Raw genomic sequence first — 13,643 nt, 5'->3', positions numbered from 1 at the left:
GCCCTCCTAATACATAGGCATGAAAAAGGTAAGGGAGAAGGGAGAATTTTCTGAGTGATCTGGATGGTTCCTCTCTTTTTTGTTCTATTTACACAATTTTATTTTTTAGAATCGTCCCATCATACACAGTTCAGTCCCACACTTTCTTTTTTTTTATAATTAGATTTTTTTATTTTTAGTTTACAACACTTAGTGATACATGTTCTTGAGTTTCAAATTTTCTTCTCTTCCCTCCCTTTCACCCTCCCCCCCAAAAAATGGCATGCAGTCCAATATAGATTCTACATAAAACTTTGCATTAAATTTATTTACACACTAATCAAGTTGCAAAGAAGAATTATGACCAGTGGAATAAATCATGAGAGAGAAAAAACAAACCCAAAAAAGAAGAGAAAAAAAGAGAACAAATAGTTTGCCTCAGTCTGCATTTAGACTCCATAGTTCTTTCTCTGGATGTAGCTAGCTTTTTCTATCATGAGTCCTTTGGAGTTGCCTTTGAGCCTTGTATTGCTGAGGAGAGCCAAGTCTATCAAAGCTGATCATCACAGAATCAATATGTCTGTGGTTGTGTACAATATTGTCCTGGTTCTGCTCCTCTCACTCAGCAACATATCATGTAGGTCTGTCCAGGTTATTATGAAGTCCGTATATTCTTCATTTCTTATAGCATAATAGTATTCCATTACTTTCATATGCCACAACTTGTTCAGCCATTCCCCAATTGATGGGCATCCCCTTGATTTCCAATTCTTTGCCACCACAAAAAGAGCGGCTATTAATATTTTTGTACATACAGGTACCATTCCTCACTTGTATGATCTCTTTGGGGTATTGCCCTAGGAGTGTGTTGCTGGGTCAAAGGGTATGCACATATTTATAGCCCTTTGGGCATGGTTCCAAATTGTTCTCCAAAATGCCTAGATCTGTTCACAACTCCACCAACAATGTAACAATGCTCCAATTTTCCCACATCCTCTCCAGCATTTATCATTTTCCTGTTTTGTCATGTTAGCCAATCTGACAGGAGAGATGTAGTACCTAAGAGTTGTTCTGATTGGCATTTCTCTAATCAATAATGATTTACAGCATTTTTTTCATATGCCTATAGATACTTTTAATTTCTTCCTCTGAAAACTGCCTGTTCATATCCTTGGACCATTTTTCAATTGGGGAATAGCTTTTATTCCTACAAATTTGGCTCAGTTCCCTGTAGGTTCCTCTCTTAAGAGTCAGGTAGGCTGGTCTGATAAAGCATGAGGTTCAAGGGATTCACTCTTAATAATGCCCAGGTGACAAAAAATTAAATATTTAGAAAGTATACATAAATTAGAGAATGGCTTAGACAAGTTGTCCTGTATGAATGCAGTGGAATACTAGTGAATCACAAGAAGAACAGTTTCAGAGAAGCCTGAAAGAATTTGTGAACTGATTCAGAGTGAAATGAGCAAAACCAGAAGAATAATTTATGCAGTAATACAAATGTTGTAAAATGAGGGGGTTGTATTCTATTTTATTACTGTTAGGTCCACTTCAGCACTTAGAGCTGTGATCCTATGATTTCCTCTGGATTCTAGACTGTCCTTAGGGCTAACTCTAGTAATGACAAAAGGTATCAAGCTGTCTCCCTGAGAGAGGGCATTGGCATCATATCCTGCTTAGCTGGCCTTCCAACTGGCTCAGAGACATCAGGGGAGCACAATAGAATCTGTGTGTCCCTGGGATGAGAGTCCAGAACATGGGCTAATACTTTCAGAAAGAGATATTGGGACACTTTGAGCAGAGAAAACCAGGTGAGCAACTATGGAATTCAAGGGTTACAGTTGGTGGGACAGTTCTGGGCAAGTCAATGAGGAGCCAGAAAGGGATGTTTTATTCATAAGCTTAATCAAGACATGGACATAAACAGGACATGCCAGACTAACATTTCTTTTCCTTTCTTAGTGACATGGTCACTAAACATATACATTAAGTGAAATGCTGCATTACAGAATTTACCTAGAATTCAAAGCATTGAGTTAAGTTTCTCACACTGTTCTCATGGAAAACTTTGGGAGCTGCAAGCTAAGAAGAAGTTCCTTGAAAAAAAATATTAATACCATACTCTCTATTTTAGGCACAAGTCTGCCAGAAATGCTTTTTATTCAGTTAACATTATTTCAAATCTAAGCATTTCTATTTAGAAGGAGAAATGTGCAAAGCAGAAAAATCATGTTAGGCATGCATCTAACACAAGATATTTTGAGCTAACAATTATAGGAATATTGAACTGGGCAAGTTTCACTCCATGACAAGGTTAAGGGATAAAATCTTATTTCAGCTGGTAGAACAAGAGTCTTGTTAGCCAAAGGCTATTTGCATCATGGCATGCTGCTTCTTGAGCAATGGGGTAAAAAACAATAAGGGGATCTAGGAGAAACCCTATCTTGAACTTAGAACAGTAGCTGCTGTGAGTCTAGGGCTCTTGAGAAAGCATCTATTCCCCTGAGTTCAGGGCTGAATGATATAGGGAGGTTTTTGTACAGGGCTGGAGCACTGTGGGGCAGGCCAGTGAGTTACCTGTACACAGTAGTACTCTACAATAACCTCAGGCTCCAGCCTACTGATTGTGAGGGTGAAATCTGTCCCAGATCCACGGCCACTGAATCAAGAGGGAACCCCAGAGAATAGATTGGAAACTTTGTAAATCAGGAATTTAACAGGATGTCCTGGTTTCTGTGGGTACCAGTATAAGTAAGTGTACCCATTGCTGTGTGAAAGGCTCTGACTGGCCTTGCAGTTGATGGTGACTCTCTCTCCCAGAGTCACAGACAGGGAGGCTGGGGACTGGGTCAGAACAACTTCCCCTTGTGAACCTGAAATTAATCAAGAAACATTTGAGGTTATAGAACCAAGATTGTTTATGGTCCTTAATTAAACTGTCACTTTAATATCTGGTCATAGAAAAATGTTTGTTTATTCTCACCAAAGCCCCTTTCTTCTAACTCAAATCATCTCTCAAAGACTTTTCTCATTGAGACACTGAATCCAGCACAGCTCAGATTGCAAGGGGCCTCTCCCAGCCTCCTGTCCTTCTCCATAATCTCCTCCCCATATTCCCTGTTGTCAGCTGGTACAACAGGAAGAGGACAAAAAGGAGCTGATCTGGGGGCTCCATCTGCACCCACTGAGCTCTGTCCAGTGCTGATCTCTTCCCCAGAAGAAAAACAAGCCTGTTGATAAAGGTTTTCAGCAGCAGGGAGGAGTTTGGAGGACTGAATGCAAAACACCTACTTACGGGGACAATCCTATCATCTCCACATCTTAGACCATAGTTGGCAGTTCTTCCTCATGTGAGCCTGTTGCAACAATTCGGTTAGCAGCTGTTGTGGGGGTGAAAGACCAACACAAGTCCAACATCAAGAATACAGTCAGCACAGGATCTTTTGATCTGCTTTACTAAGGAAAGTAGCATTAAGGGGTTAACAATCTTACTTTAATCCAACATATACATATAAGATCACTTGGTTCAGGAGGAAAAGCCAGCAACCTGAACTTCAGAGCAAATACAAACAAGTTACAAACATACACAATATAAACAGACCAGATAATAATTCATAGTTACCAAGAAACCATCAACATCTGGGTTGAGAAGCCAGGAAGCTTTTAGAGGGGCTGCCCAGAGTCCCATGCCAACACTCCAAGACTGAGAGCCTCAAGCAAATGGCTCTGTTCTCTCTTTTTATACAGTCTTTTGACATCATCAAACATCATCTGAGGGATCAGAGCTTAGGACCATACCATTGGCTCTGGTCTTAGCAACTGCCTTTAGGGCCCTGGGGGCTTCATGCCAACATTGGCTTAGCAGCTAGTAGTTAGGAGTTTGGGCCTGGAGTTTACCATCTAGTTAGACTCAATTAAAGACACTTAATTAACTTAGCATTCTAAAACAGTAAAAAGGTCCCACCTTAATTAATGTTACAGAATCCAGTCAGAAATCAGATTCACATGCAACCTTCAAACAGTGAGTCTCCCTCAGGTGGTCAATTGACACAATCACTACATGATCAAGGCTGCTTTCCCCTTCCACATTGCCTTCCTTCCAACAGCCCCTTTGGTATGCTCCCTCAAAAACGCACCCCACCCTCAGTGAGCCCAAGACATACATCACAGAATCTCACCACACCTTCATTTGTCTAAAAAACTCACTTCAAAACCATTGACTAGTAAGGCAACCTTGTGCAAATTCGCTTATTCTTGCTGAAACTCAGTTTCCTAATCTGTAAAATGGAAACAAAAATAATGTACAACTTACATAAGATAATTTCAAGGTAAGACTACATCCCTGAGGATGGAAAGCAGGGATTTTGGGGGCTATTGAACAGGTGATCTTCAGCCATCTATGAGGAAACTGTGGAATGTCTGCAAGGTCTTGAGTAACCTTGGTGAACACTGACTCCTGCCACCAGGATCAAGAATGTCGATGATTGGATTCCTGTACCTAAAGTGCTCAAAAGGAAAACGACCCAACCATCCACTGACAAGAGACTTGAACGTGGAATAGCAGTAACATGTGCACTATTACACTCTCCCATGGCAGTGGGAATTAAACCTCAGAATGTGAAAATTCACAAGAAAAGTAACTGGCCATTTCATCCCAGCTCTGCACTCTACAAACTATTCCTTGGGGCTCTATGTTTTTGGGCAGGCCTGACAGGTAGTTGGGCTGGCCCTCCCACTGGGTTGTTATCTTCTCCAAATGCAGGAGTTACAAAACTCCCCTGCTACCAATCGGCACTGTCTGAGGCAACCAGTGTCCCTGGATTTCTCAAATCCCAAGCCTACTTCAAGGTTGAGAAATCTATTGCAAGACCCACTTCAGTTATCTATATTCAGAAAAGGAAAAAAAAAACATGCTTAGACTCACATTAGCAAGGCTATGTATATCACATGCTTCCAGGGTAGGAAAAAGGCCTCGACTTTTCCCCCAACCCCACAAGGAGGGCTCCAATAGGAACTTGCTGGGCAGGTGGCAGGCAGAGAGTGAGCATCAGGGGAATAGCAATTTCCCTTACAAATTCCAGCATCTCTTCATCTCATTTTTACAGATGAGTCAACTGAAAATCAAAGGTCTTATTAAGTGGCTTCCCAAGATCACAGAGCTAGTACATGACTGAGATGAGAATTCTCTGGATTGAATTTGAGTACCTTCATGCAGAGTTCATTTTTGCTATTAAAACCCATCTTTCTAAATACTGTAATTTCACAGAGATCCCAGGTTGCCATGGATTACAGAACACAATAGTCCCCCAAAAATTCAAGTTCTACTTTACCTAAAGCAATGGAGAGAAATCTAGGGAGCTTAAGAATAGCAGACATCAGCAGCCATTGGGTCACACTCCACCGAACTTCCAAATTCATATTTCCAAAATATCCCACCCTGTCTACTGACTACTCCAATATATTTCAACAGAATTAACCTCACTCCACAGTGTTCTGCCAAACTCCCACACTGGAAGTCTCATGGGAGTCAGTGATGGTCATTCTCAATTGTGATGGTCCTGTTCTCTGAGGGGTTGCCTATAGGCAACTCTTCAGATAGGGGAATTGCTGGATGAACATTAAAGCATAAGCTGTCCCTCTGTATCCAGCACTGATGCCCTACTGAGCATATGGCTAGGAGAGGAGGTGGTGATGCAAAGTCTGTGTTAAACTGGGGAGCAGCATCCAGGGGTATCAGCCCTGCCTCTTTCCCTATTCCATACCCATTCCTTAAGGTTTAATCAACCCCACAGTAGGAGGATGGAGATGGGAAGATTTGTCAATAGAAGCAGTTTTACTTGTTGGCATGCCTGATGGGGTGACGAGATCTGTCTTAGGATTGAATGTAAGATCCAAATATTCCCCTTATTTTTAATTTACAAAGTCGGTGAAATAAAGTTCCATGAAGAATCACATACAGATACAGAGAATGGAATTCCCTTGACTATGGGTGTTGTGGCTCTGTCTGAGATGTCAGTCCCAGCGGATACAGCGGACGGACACACACACACACACACACACACACAAACTATCTCACCCAAATTTCTAGGTAAGGAAGCTTCTTTGTTCTGTAAATAGTAGCAGCCTTTGTGGTGCCTAGATCCATATGATGGGGTGCTATACCAGGTAATGGATGGTCAACTGATGAAAAACCACTTGCTTGCTGGCCTCTTTCTGGGATGGTACATCCAGAGTTAAGATTCCTTCTTCCTTATTCTTCCTTCTTCCTTCACTCCTCTTTATTCCTTCCTCCTTATTAGGTAATTTAGAAAAGACCATCATTTTATTGGACCAACAGATAAAAGGGCAGTTCCCCCAAGGCCTCTGAAAGTATCTGTATATTAAATGAAATACAAAGTCAAGCCCTGAGGGTCTCTGGCCCTGTAACTGGAGCAGAGATCTCCCTATAGAACTCCCCGTGCACCTGACACATGGAAAGTGCTTAATAAATGTTTATTGACAGACTGATTGATTGAATCTGAATGGTTTCTTTGGATCTTTAGGATAAAATACAAACCACTCCGTCATTTAAAGCCTTCACCAGCTAGCTCAGCATTCCCTTTCCAGACTAATTACAAAATACAGTCCTTTATTTCTTCTACAATCCAAACTAAAGAGCTGTCTTGTTCACCATCACAAGTGATATTTCATCTCCTGTCTCCATGCCTTTGTCCAGGCTGGGCTTCATTCCTGAAATACACTCTACACATGCCTGACTCTGAAAATCCCTAGTATTCCTTAAAGCTGAGCTCAAGCACCTCCCCTTATAAGAAATCTGATTTCCCTGTCTGCCCATGAATCACTTTCCATATCAACTGAAATGACCTTTCTATAGATTTCACTGAGCTTCATTTCATGTAAGAAGTCTTACATGTAAGAAAATTCATGTAAAGAAATTCAATGTAAGCAAATGCTCATACTGCATGCAAGCCCACTCCTGGGATTGGGTGCATGAGAGTGAAGGAAAGAGTCTGGGAACATTTTGAGGATGTGGACCCAAGACCCCATTGAGATGAATCTAGGAGGTAAGCCAATCCCCTCTTCTTTTCAGTGACAGAGGCTGACTAATTAAAAAGGCAAAATGTAAAACATGGAGAATTAAAAGGAGCCTAGTATACTATGTCAAGGTAGAAACACATTGAGGAGTTGATCCCCTTAGGTCAGGAAGGAATTCAAGATGGAACCAGATTTTATTGATACATTTTGTAATGAGATAAAGACAATCTGGCTAGATCCAGGGCAGTAAAATGGGATAGGCCATCACATCTCAGCACCTCCCCTATTGCCAGGACATGAGGGCTACCAGGTGCAAACAGGCAGAGGGTGACTGACCAGGTGATGATTTGTCATTTGTTGTCATTTTTTAACTGTCCACTCTGAATGTTTGGTTAAAGGAGGCAAACAGACCAGGAGATAGAAAAATTTCTATTACTTAGGTGTTTATTCATTTACTCCCTTAAACGTAGCAGACAGACATACATGCATGGGACTGAGCTAGAGAGAGTATGACTGATTTGTACAGAAGAATGAACAGGTTTTTATATTTTTAGAACAGTCACAATTCAGCATGTTTTTGTGTTACACAATGTTATGATCCCCATGTATACTGTCTAACTGAAAGTTGGCTAAAGGAGGCAAACAGAGCTAGGTGATAGAAAATTTATATTCCTTATACATTTATTCATTCATTCCACTTAAGCATAGTGGACAGACATGATTATGGATTGAGCCAGAGAGAGTCCGACTGACTTGTACAGGGGAATGAACAGGTTTTTATATTTTTTTAAACCATCACAATTCAGCATGTTACTCAATTTTATGATCCCCATGTATGTTTAACCACAAGATCCTTAATGGAATAGGTTTGTATACCAATAGAATATTAAGCGACGTAGTCTCTTGGGATTAGGGTCTCATTCCTTAATGGTTAACAGGGGAAGGAATGTTCTTAGGTCAGCTGGATCTGGCCTGGTTGACCAAGAAAAGATATTCTCTAAGCAAACTTTAGAGAACAAAGAAGTCCAGGTTCAGGCTCTTCCAGTTGATCATTAATTCAGGCTCTGGGTCTTTTTGAAATTGCAAAAATGATATAAAATGGTATAAAATGCTCCACATTTCCTCCTTTTGGTCAAAGGCAAACTGAAAGTTTCACCTATAGACCAATTTAGGTATGGAAAAACCTCTATCTTCCTCAGGGGTGAAGTTCTAAAAATCCTTATCTCCGTGGATTCAGGTTTTTCCTTCCTGTGGTTGGACCTCCCCAGAGATGGGCAGTAATTGTAAACTAATTGTAAACAAGCAGAGGGAGAAGGTTGCAAGGGGGATCAGGGTATGGAGCATAATGGCTAAAGATACCAAAGACACAGGCAAACAGTCTTGGGAATGCAAGGGACTCAGAAAGGAAAAGAGCAGTTCTTCATTCAGGTTGTGGTCCAGACTCTTGGGAGGGCTGCCTGCCTCTGATGTTGTCTATTCGGGAGCAGGGGCAGTCCTCAGGTGTGACAGAAGGATCAAGTGGTCCATATCCACAAGTTGGCAGTTATAGGAGTAGTCACACCTCACAGGAGCTCCCAGAACACATATGATTTGATAATTGAGAGAAAAACAGCACAACATAGGTCCCAGCCACGCATGGGTAAGTTCAAACAAATACAATAAAGTTTTTCTCACAATTCACAAAACTGCACAATTACATTGAATGAGGTACAGACCAAACCACTTAGATGGCTCATAATAGACTGGTATTGAGAGAGGGAAATTTTTTTTTTAGAAGGAAACACTTTTAATAGTTTCTAAAATTAAAAAAAAAAACAAAAACAACTTTCAGACACTAACAGTTCACAATAATTTCAACAAAAACAATTCTGGAAGGTTTTGGTCTCAGTAGGGTTTCCAGAGTTGGTTTTCTGTGGCGGGCTTAGGGGTGTGTCTACCTCTATAAAAGAACAAAGCACAGGAAGGCTAACACCTTCCCTTTGTGGCATAGGCCACAAATGTGAGAATCCTGTAGCTGAGTCAAGGGAGCATCAAATCACCTACAAGACAATGCTTCTTTCTCCACAGCTTTTCTTCCCACGATCCCCTCACCTTCACACATGCCATCACTCAGGCTCCACAATGGATGCCTGTTGCCTTTGGCAGCCAAGAAAGAACCAGAAGGGATCACTCTTGGGTCTCCATGCTCTCTTCTTCTTCTCCTTGAGGTGGCTCCTCTGCATTCTCCTCTTCTTCCTCACCTTCCTTCTTTTCTGGAGGCTTTTCATAAGCCTTTTCAGAAGGTGTCACTATCACCCCATCCCAGGTAGACATTTATGAGGCAAGATAACTGGCATCACCCTGCTGGCCAAGGATCTTCCTATATCCTCCATGTGACAGGATCCGAACCAATGTCTGAGCCGTATAGCATACCATGTCCTGTTGTTCCAGGGTCATGACTGTGTGTACCCGGAAGTTACCACTTTCACAGGGATTGGTAATTCCTACTGAACCAGGAAGAAACAACCCAGCAGCTAAAATCTGAAGGCATCGCCTGTAAGCCACATTGAGGGCTAGGGGCTGCCTAGTAGGGTTGTTCATCACAGCATAGTGGCCCAAAAGGTCAAGGATCCAAGGTGTGAGAGGTTCAAAGCCAGGGAACCGAATCCTCAAGTCCTTCAGTAGACGGATGAGGACTTTCACTGTAGACTGAGAAGGATTCTCTTCGAACCAACGAGCATGCCGAATGGCCACCAAAGCACTCTGCAGAACCTTGATGTCCAAATGTAGTTCTGGGTCCAACTTTCGAAGATTAGGTGGCACTGTTGTAATGAGAATCTTCACTGTGGCATCAGCAGAGCTGATCTCAAAGCGAGTTTCATTGGTCAGCATAGTCAAAACTTCTGCAGGATCCTGTGCTCGGAGACTTTCCACTACTTTGTTCCCCAAGGCTGCAACAGCTTCCAATGTTGGCAGGATCTTCAGAATCACTACCAGATCAGCCACATTATGACCTGTGGTCATTGTCCCTTTCTTGTAAGATCCCACTTGCCGGACCTCTTCAATTTGCACCTCAAAGGTTCCTGGAGCCACAATCAGGTTGTCAATCACATTGTTGATTTTTGTTACCAGAGAAAGGATGGATGCCTGTTCAGCAGAGTTGGGAGCAAGGTCCTGATTCCTCTTTAGCAATGCCTCACTGAAAGTGGTTTCATCAGGTGCAGGTTTGACTCGGGGGAAGGCCATTTCACACACATAGAAATCAAATGGGATATGTGGCACGAATGGCCTGAACCCTCCTCCTGGTCCTCCCCTGGAGCCAAAGCGCCCTCCACGACCACGGCCTGTATCACCCCTCATGGTTCCCACAGTCTTGAACAATGGAGGCCCCGCCAACCGCCCCTTCCCCTGAGGAGCCAACAACCGGAGAGCGAGAGGGGGAAATTTACATGTCACAATGCTTAACCATGCTACAAGACAAGGATTTTCCTTAATGGAATAAGTTGTAAATACAATAAGATAAGAGTGTTGACAAGCGCCAGGTAAAACTACAACCCAGTGTTTCTGTGTTTAATTTACCATTAACATTCCATAACATCATATATGCCCATAAAATACTAAGCAAGGTAGTTTCTTGGGATTAGGATCTCATCCTTTTAATAGTTAACAGGGGAAAGAACATTCTTAGGTTAGCCCAATCTGGCCTTGTTGACAAAAGAAAAAGGTATTCCCTGAGCAAACTTCAGAGAACAAAGAAGCCCAGGTCCAGGCTCTTCTTCCAGTTGATCAATGTTTCAGGCCCTGGCCTTTATTGAAATTACAAAAATGATATAAAATGGTATAAAATGTTCCTCATAACCAATGGGATTCTGTATTTTGTGTAGACCTTCCTGGAGTGTCAAGGGCCGGGTCTATCCACCAATAAGACTCTATAGTTTAAGTCACCTGTACCTATATTGTCTGGATATCAAGCACTATAAAATTAAGGGCCAAGAGGAAGGGGGCATCTGAGATAGGGATCCACTTCATTAGAGAAGACCACAAGCCCTTTAATAAAGTGCCGTTGGGTCAGAGCCCTACATCAATTTCTGTTAGGCTGGGTAATTTTTAATCCCCACATTTCAGTCATTTTAATATTTATAGAGGATTGAGAGTAACAATGTGGGTAAAGAAGGGTTCATTCATTAAAAATGTAATATTTTATCAATTGGTGTGAGAGCTAACGCATAGAAAAGACTTGGACAGCTTATTTATGAAAAACAATTATTTAAACTGGTTGCCAGAAATCTAGAAGATTAGGATCAGGAGTCAAGACTCAGGCTGATGCATAGCATAAGAGAGTGGCCACTTCTGCAAATCCTTTAATGTTTGGGAGGGCTCATCTATTTTTCAAACCTGATACCAGGAGACACAGATTTGGCCAAAGTACTTGGCATATGATGCTCTTCTATTTCGAACAGAATGATAACACTCACTTTATTCAAAGTTCTATTCCTTTCTTGTCAATAAAAATCTCTTTGCACTTTTTTCATTTTGATTTCTTATTAAAATTTCTGATTTATGTTACATTTTAATCTATATTTCACTTGTAACTTCCTTAATATTTATATTTATGTTATTGGGCTTCTATACAATTAAAGAATTTATTAGACTTTTCTTAATTTTTTAGATTCCCAAGAATTAAAAGCTGAATCTCCCTAGTTATTATTCTTTATCTTATTCTGTTTATTCATATTATGAGCAATCACTACCCAAAAGGCAATCCTGTCATTGATTTATAATTACCATTATACCTTCCATGTAATGGAGACTAGGGGTGCTACACCCCAACAATCTGCTAAATCTGCATGAAATGTTTTAACCCTTCTATTAGTACCAGAGATGAAGCCTGAATTTCTTCATTTTCTTCTAGGGGTGTTTGCAGTACCTTAAAATTTGGATTAAGGATTTGGTCATAGCTCTGTATCATCTCCCATTCTTTGGGTGTCATCTGTGGTTTCCACAAAATTCCCACTTAATTTCTGATGCTGAACTGGTACATATTGAAACTGCCATGAAGAAAGTTGTGATGTGGAAGGTTAACTGTAATCTATTGCATCCCTATCTGGTTCTTAACAGAAGCACTTCCACATCTCTTTCCTTCTGCATCCTCCCACATTCTCTCTTCCCTACCTTGGGGAGAGCTTATGTACTCCAAACATCCATATAAGGAGAGGGTCACCTCACATTTCTCTGTATTTTACACCTGGCTGCACTATTTCTGACAGACTTTGCCACCATGCCCCACTGTCTGGTATCTTTTGCTCAAAATCTCTTCCTTTGGTGTGTTGTCATCCCCTTGTAAATGTAAATGCCATGGGGACATGACAATCTCCCTTTCTGTTTTAATTCCCAGGCCTTAACACAGTGCCTGACACATATTAGGGGCTGAATAAATGCTTATTAATCAGTGACTACCCAAACACTCTCATTTGAGGATCTTGCTTTTGCATTAACAGCTCACCATGACCCAGCCATTGCCAACTTTTTCACTCTTCTTAAGCCCTACTTCCTGATACCTATTCTTGAATCCAATAACACTGGTCTCCTTGTTATGCTAGAAGACACTCCATCTCTAGGCTCAGGGCATTTTCTCTGGCTCTCCACAATACCTGGAATTCTCTGCCTCCTCATTTTGGCCTCCTAGGTTCCTTCAAGTCTCAACTAAAATCCCACCTGCTGTAGTGTAGGAACCCTTTCTCAACTCCTCTTCATCCTAGTGCCTTTCTTCTTTTAATTATATCCTGTATAGCAGTCTATAGCTTACGTGTACATATTTGTGTGCTTGTTGTCATCCCCATTTAGATGGTGAGCTCCCTGAGGGCAGACACCACTTTTTGGTTCTTTTTGCATGACCTCTGCTAAGCATAGTGCCCTACACATAGTAAGCACTTCACAACTGTTTACTGAAAAACTTCTTCCCACTGGGTGCAATGTCTCCAACTAGTCTCCACAGGCAGCTCTCCCACCTTGCAATCCCTTTCATTTGGGGAACAACAACTACTTGACTGTTGGATGTCTTTTGTGTTTGACAAGGCCAACAAAGGACAAATAAGGACTGACAATCCTTTCAGATTATTTGAACCCCAATAAGATACAAAGCTAGAACTAATCATCCAATCTGCTTTGCTCTATTCTAAAAATGCCCCTTTCTCTGTCAGCAACTTCAGATACCAGATAACATTGACAAGGGGTATCTTTCTTGTTGGTGACAGGATGTCTGCAACCAGAACACTGGAATTTCTTTTATCTTGATGTTCTAGGGACATATGCATTTTGGGATAATAATCCCTAATGACACTACCTTGTTAATTGTCTTGTTCAACAAAGAAACTTCCTTTCTTATGATATAGGGATCTTAAAATCAAGTAACACAGGCATGCTGAGTTGGGAATAAAAATGTATTTAAACCTTCTCATTCCTTTGTTCAGACAGTCAGAACTTATGCTCTGGCTCCTCATACATACAAGTAAGCTAGCTTCATTAGATTTAAGGGAATAAACAATGTGAATTTACGTATCACCTAGCTTGTTTGCCTCCTTTAACCAAACTTTCATGTCCACAGGACCCAGATGCTATAGGTTCCCAGCTGCTGCTCTACAAGCTTGGAA

The 13,643-nt window shown here is 41.3% G+C and overlaps 1 pseudogene; it reads right to left on the bottom strand.

Moving 5' to 3' along the window:
• Positions 1 to 8,977: 8,977 nt before the first annotated feature.
• Positions 8,978 to 10,416, bottom strand: LOC118843666 (annotated as a pseudogene).
• Between the last annotated feature and the right edge of the window lie 3,227 nt (positions 10,417 to 13,643).

This window comes from Trichosurus vulpecula, chromosome 3 (assembly GCF_011100635.1).
Source record: "Trichosurus vulpecula isolate mTriVul1 chromosome 3, mTriVul1.pri, whole genome shotgun sequence".
NCBI classification, from domain to species: Eukaryota; Metazoa; Chordata; class Mammalia; order Diprotodontia; family Phalangeridae; genus Trichosurus; species Trichosurus vulpecula.
This window is presented reverse-complemented; position numbering and strand designations above follow the sequence as displayed.